Source organism: Triticum aestivum, chromosome 4D, assembly GCF_018294505.1.
Source record: "Triticum aestivum cultivar Chinese Spring chromosome 4D, IWGSC CS RefSeq v2.1, whole genome shotgun sequence".
NCBI classification, from domain to species: domain Eukaryota; kingdom Viridiplantae; phylum Streptophyta; class Magnoliopsida; order Poales; family Poaceae; genus Triticum; species Triticum aestivum.
This window is the reverse complement of record NC_057805.1, coordinates 316,945,283-316,951,220: the sequence shown is the minus strand read 5'-3', so window position 1 is coordinate 316,951,220 and position 5,938 is coordinate 316,945,283. Positions and strand designations below refer to the sequence as shown.

The 5,938-nt window shown below is 44.1% G+C and overlaps 1 long non-coding RNA gene across 2 annotated transcripts; it reads right to left on the bottom strand.

Annotated features, from left to right (window-relative positions):
* Positions 1–750: 750 nt before the first annotated feature.
* On the bottom strand, positions 751–4,405 carry LOC123097646 (uncharacterized). Of its 2 annotated transcripts, XR_006447400.1 has the most exons (7): positions 3,708–4,405; positions 3,581–3,611; positions 3,285–3,388; positions 3,111–3,190; positions 2,105–2,264; positions 1,495–1,642; positions 751–1,053 (listed from the first exon to the last, which is right to left on the bottom strand). It is a non-coding gene; the product is annotated as an uncharacterized lncRNA (long non-coding RNA). The 2 variants fall into 2 exon arrangements; XR_006447399.1 differs by lacking the exon at positions 3,581–3,611 and having other exon boundaries at positions 3,708–4,402.
* Positions 4,406–5,938: the final 1,533 nt, after the last annotated feature.

Below are 5,938 nucleotides of genomic sequence, written 5' to 3'. Positions count from 1 at the left end.
GGGACACTTGACTGGCCGGCAATTGATTCACTTCGTTCCTATGTGTGTCCCTTCGGGGAAATGTCACGCGGTGACATCTGGAGTCCTGCCTAGCCTGCTATAGCCCGGTTCACCGGAGTCCTGTTAGCCCAGTGCTATAGCCCGGATTCGCACGCTGCTGACCGACATGCTCGATGTTGATTCATGTATGCCTGTCCCCGTAAGTTAGTGTCACTTTGGGTTCACGACTAGTCATGTCGGTCCGGGTTCTCTGTCATATAGATGCTAACGACACTATCATATACATGAGCCAAAAGGCGCAAACGGTCCCGGGCCATGGTAAGACGACACCCGTGTGAATACCATGTGTGACGCCGCAAAGTGATATGAGGTGCTACCGGCTAGATCGATGTGACTTAGAATCAGGGTCCTGACATCAGCCCGGTCCAGTTCAGTGTCTATATGGGCCGAGCCCATTAATTCAGCCCATTTCTATATATTTTTTATGCCGATTTTGGTCAACTACATGGGCCTGGGCCAATAATTCAGCCTTTTATCTTCTGGGTCGTCGTCTTTTATATGCCATTTCCTTTTTGGGCCTCAATCATTTTACAATCCAATTTCTTTTTAATTTTCAGCCTTTGTTCCCACTAATATATTCTGGGCCGTGTCCTTTTCAAAGCCCAAATAGAATTGGTACTATAGACATTTCATCCCCTCCTTGATTTGGGTTGTGCCTCTTCATGTCAAATAATATTTACATCATAGATATACATTCAGACCAGATTCAATGCCAATATAATTTCCAATCCATAAATAAATTTCAAGTAAACATAGTGGCAAGCAAATATACACCAAATTCTCAGCAAATCACCAGTACAACAAATTTCCCAGAAAAATCAGCATTTAGGTTCTGAAGTACGGATTCTAGAACATGCATGCATGCCTAGATCCAGCATGCATCCCTTCTATAAAGCTAGCCATTGGCATACTCCCGAAATAAAGATCGGGCATGCATTGCTTCTTCCAACTTCATCCTGGAGCTCGCGACGAAACATGAATAGACGCCACCATCTGCATGTTATAAAACAAAATTGTTAGGAAAAAAATAAACTCAAACATGTTAACTTTTTGGCATAAATAACAATAGAACAGTCAAAACAAGGCATAGTTATCAGTGAATACTAGTGACTACCAATAATCAGTAAATATTATATTAGTGAGGAACATCATCATAAATACAAAGATAACAGTGGGGATGCCACAACTAGAAGGAACATAAAGTAGAAATTCTACAGTACATGGTCAGATATGAAGAACCAAGCAAACTATTCAGAAATAGATAAATTACAGAGCATGCATGTATTGACCATCCTACTGGTAGCAACAACATAAACATAATCACTTAACAAGCAGCACGAACATGAATAAATCACATAACTAAGTACAATCGAATATCCTAGCTGGGAGCGAATACGTATTCAACATTTACGCATTAAATACATGCAGTCTTACCACGACACAAGTCAGAGATCTCCCCGGCAATGCCCTGCTTCTCCAGGTCACTCAAGGCTGAACCAACTCCATGTGTCTCAAATTTTCGTCAACATGAAGCTACTTCAGTCCTTCTATAGCAATCACAGACTCTCCTGCTCCTGTCAATCTACTTTTGCATGGAGGAAATGCACATTGTTAGTACTATTAACAATAAAAGAACAATTAAGAACAAAATACATAACAAGTATACAAGCAGCTGGGTACAGATCACTTTGCAAAGCACAAAAGCTCATTTGATGGGCATGAAAATCATACTTCAGTGCTTGTTCTAGCCGAGGAGAACCTGTGTAATTGACTATTGACGTCTGCTAGCAAGTGAGCTATATACTAGCAAACTGGCATGATTATGTCCTAATATTTTATAAAATTTGATTACACAAGAAGCTTGCTGGAGTGGTGGCAACATATACATATACATATAAAATTTGTTTACACAAGAAGCTTGCTGGAGTGGTGGTAACATATACACTATTTAAGAAGGGATAGTTTCACAGCCCAATATTGATGTTGCTACGATGCCAGATATGGAAAAAAATACTGAGCTGAAAGTGGCAACATATACATATACCTTCAGTACAACCTCTTCAAACCACTACTAAACATTCACTTTGGTCTTTGCGCTGCATTCCAGATAGACATCCATACTCCTTGGCAAGGTCAATGCCTTCCTTCTTGGTGACAGCCCTCTCGCTCCCCTACAGTCCAATGGCCATCTTCTCCATGGACATCTGCAAAGCACATCATTGATGCAAGTGTCACCAAGATAGTCAGTCAAAGTTAAAGCAAATGTACACATGCAAACTGAACCAAACCGAGGTGCATATTCATATGTGTGTGTATGTAGAGATGCAAGTGCCATCTAAATTTTTGGGAACCAAGTGTGGTTGTTGTTGCTACTTTAGCCAACTGAACTAATTAATCTAATCAACCTAATACGCTTCTCTCAACAAGAAAAAAACACCTTAAAATGAGTGCAGCAGCAACATCTACTCGTTACTGTAGTTCCAGTACAAGATGGCCATAGGATATGAATGAGTTATGAAGAAAACTAGAGTTGAACTACCCAGACTCATGCATATATGTGGCAACATATACATATACATACATACATACATGAGCAAATTTGATTACACAAGAAGCTTGCTGGAGTGGTGGCAGACGGAACAAAAATCACCTTGCCACCGTTTTGTGGTTTCACAACTAACCACGGACCAAGAAATGGATGAATTAATTCAGCCTAAGCAGGACCAACCCAAAACAAAAATGGGACATCAGCAATTCTGTTCTCTTTCTTTTACACCGGTGTCATGTATTATACTCTACTGTACTGCAAGTGCCATGTGCTACTGCAGTTTAGTTGAGTTGTAAGACTAGAAGATGTTACTGTAACCTTTGCAACTGAAGAAGTAGACACAGAATAACTACTGGGTGGGTCAGCATGAATCAACAAGCTAAAGGGCACGTCAATTCTTTACAGTTGTTCTTGCGGCTGTTCCCCATGGAGGAGAGGTCTAATGCCAGAATCTACAGCGCAAGACGATCTTGTGTGGATCAAGCCAAAGTGTTAAGACTACCTTTTACATCAGTGTTAGGTGCTATATTCAAACTGTGCTGCAGTTTAGTTGAGTTCGCAAGTAGGACTACAGTGGATTCCCTGCAGTAAGGAACAACCAAGACAATGAGAGATTCAGGGCCTGAAGAGAAACAGAGTTCAGACAGTAGCAAATAAACATAGATGGATTACCCACCCTGTAGCTACAGACACCCAGCAGCAGCAGCAATAGGTAGTAGAATAAGAGGTCAGAGACTCCCACGGAAATGACAACTCCTTCCGAGCGGAGCAAGAATTCCCCTGATTGCATGCACAATAGCTGGTGTCAGAGATGAGGAAGGAGATAAATAAAATACTAGCAAGAATAGATGCAATCTATTTTGATTGCAGGGCAGCTCGTGTCAGAGATGAACAACTACTACGTAACACATATGGTTTCAGTTTGGCACATGCATACACCGCTCTGTATCCATCTTAGACTTGAGAGCGTACCATTTTCTTTACACTTGAGAGGCTTGCCAGTCTGAAATTGGATGAATTGGCCGCAAGCTCAGCGAGAGGCAAGATCCATGTAGATTGAAGAGGGGGGAATAGAAGCAGGCAATGGGAAGGGTCGGACCTTTTGATTGAACTTGGTGACGGGGACGTTGTGAGCGCAATCGGGCCGCAGGTAGAGCCGCTTCACCGGACGCTGCGTTGGCTGGGAACCCGTCTTCCCCTTGGCCGGACCGGTTCCCAACACAGCGGTCACAGGCGGCGAATATCGTCCCAAGGCGGCCACAGCAACGGAGGAGGAGGGAGCTCGGGGCGAGTATCAGATGCGCCGCAGCCACACCAACAAGCCGTTGCGGCTAGGGTTCGTCGTCTCCCTAGATCTGTCGGCCGCCGTCGTCCTAGGGTATGCACGACGAATGGAGTGGGGACTTCGAGGAGAAGCAGAGGATTGGCCATCGCCCCGCTCGCGCTCGTGGCTCGCGACGGCGGTGGGAGTAGGTGGGGTGGTGGCGGAGGTGATGGGGATTTGATTCGGGAGCGGGGGAGAGATTTGGGAGGTTTGATTCGGGAGCGGAGGGGAGATTTGGTAGCGGATACACGGTCCACGCGCGCTCCACGGTCCGGCCAGCTCGACGGAGCGGCGCGCATCGAAGCACGCACGCGCGTGCTGGCGAGAAAACCGGCCGTGACGCCATGGCCGAGAAGCAGACTGGTGGATCTGGGGGATGAAGGCGAGGGGAGAGGGTGTGTGGCGGAGACGAGGTCGGCGGTGGTGGGTGGGGGTGGCGACGGTGGGAATCGCGGGAGGGGGAGGAAGGCGGGGGCGGCGGGGTGGAATGGGAGAGGATCTGGAGAATGGGAGAGGATGAGTGTGGGTGGGTGGGTTAGGGTTTGGGTTTCTCGGGAGAAGCTCCACCGTTGATGTGTGCATGATGGACGGCTCAGATCGTGTCTGACTGGGTGATCCGCGTGAACGTGGTTTCTGGCTTCTCATTGGCCGGTTGTCTCGCGCTGGAATCTTCAAAATTTGGACCCAAATCACCGACTTTAAAATAAAAACTACAAATCTCTGTTGTAAAAAGGGACCACATCATTTTTTCAAAAATATTAATCCACAATTTATTTAAAATTAACTAAAAATAATAATGACAAGATGTTTCCATCCACCTCTCGTATCTATCTATTACATTACAGAAAAAAGAAACACCTAACCGTTTATTTAATGTATTAGAAAATAACAACCATTTATTATGCCCGCCACCATCGTCGACGACGAAAGGATCGGATGCTCAGGACCCCCCAACCCCCACAAAGGGGAAGACGTTGAATGTGGAGAAGAGCCTGCAATTTATTTGTTTTTTGAGGATGACTACCTAGAAACAGATACCAAAATCACTTGGTACTTTCAGATAGCATCAGTGACCGGAGCTCTTCCGGCACGTTCGCAGTTGTCAGGAGATCTCCATGTCGTCTTGCTCTGGTCGCAAGTTCATAAGCTACACAGTTTTGTTTCCTCTTGACAACTGAGATTTTGGCTGAACTGAAAAACCGAAGAGCGCTTTTTATCTCACTAACACTCCCGAAGCCCCGATAACGCCACTAGGCCTGTCAAAATGGCGTGTCCCTCTGACTCTTCAACTGATCAGCAGGTTCTCATTTGGGTGCTCAACGAGAAGAGGGCTAGGCCCCTGTGGTCTCGAGAAGAGCCTGCAAATTGCCAATGTTATGGCAACATTTTTGGCATAGTTTTCTTCAAATGATATCACATTTTGCACAAGTTTGCATTTTGAGATGACAAATAACGTTGCCTAAGTAAATTTTCATTTTCTTTGGACGAAAAATCAATTTTCCATTTTTTGAGTGCCCAAAATGAGTTTTTTTGTGAAGGACCTAACATATATTTGTTGCAAAATTGGACCAAATCAATTTTCTAAAATACCATGCCATATTTAATGCACAATTTACCAAATGGTTGGGTGTCAAAAGCTTTGATTCACCTCTGGTGAAAAAGACAAATTTCCGCCGATTCAGCAGGAAGGGGGTCAAATTTGAACTGTAAATGCCTCATAGTTTTCTCTTTATTTTTTCCAAAAATCATTTCTAGGTACATAAGCACCTATTTAAATAGAGAAACACCAAAAAACTTCCAAGATTCAATCACTAGCTAGGGACGGTCATGCCCGCCGTTTTGACCGCATTTTGAAACGGGCATAAAAGTTCAAAAAAAATTGGAAAACCTTCGCATTGTGTCATTATATGTGACCAAGTTATGAGGAAAATTAATAAACTTGTAATACGACAATTTTTTAAAAAAAGTGTTCTCAGAAATGAGCTATCATCTGTGAAGAATCATGG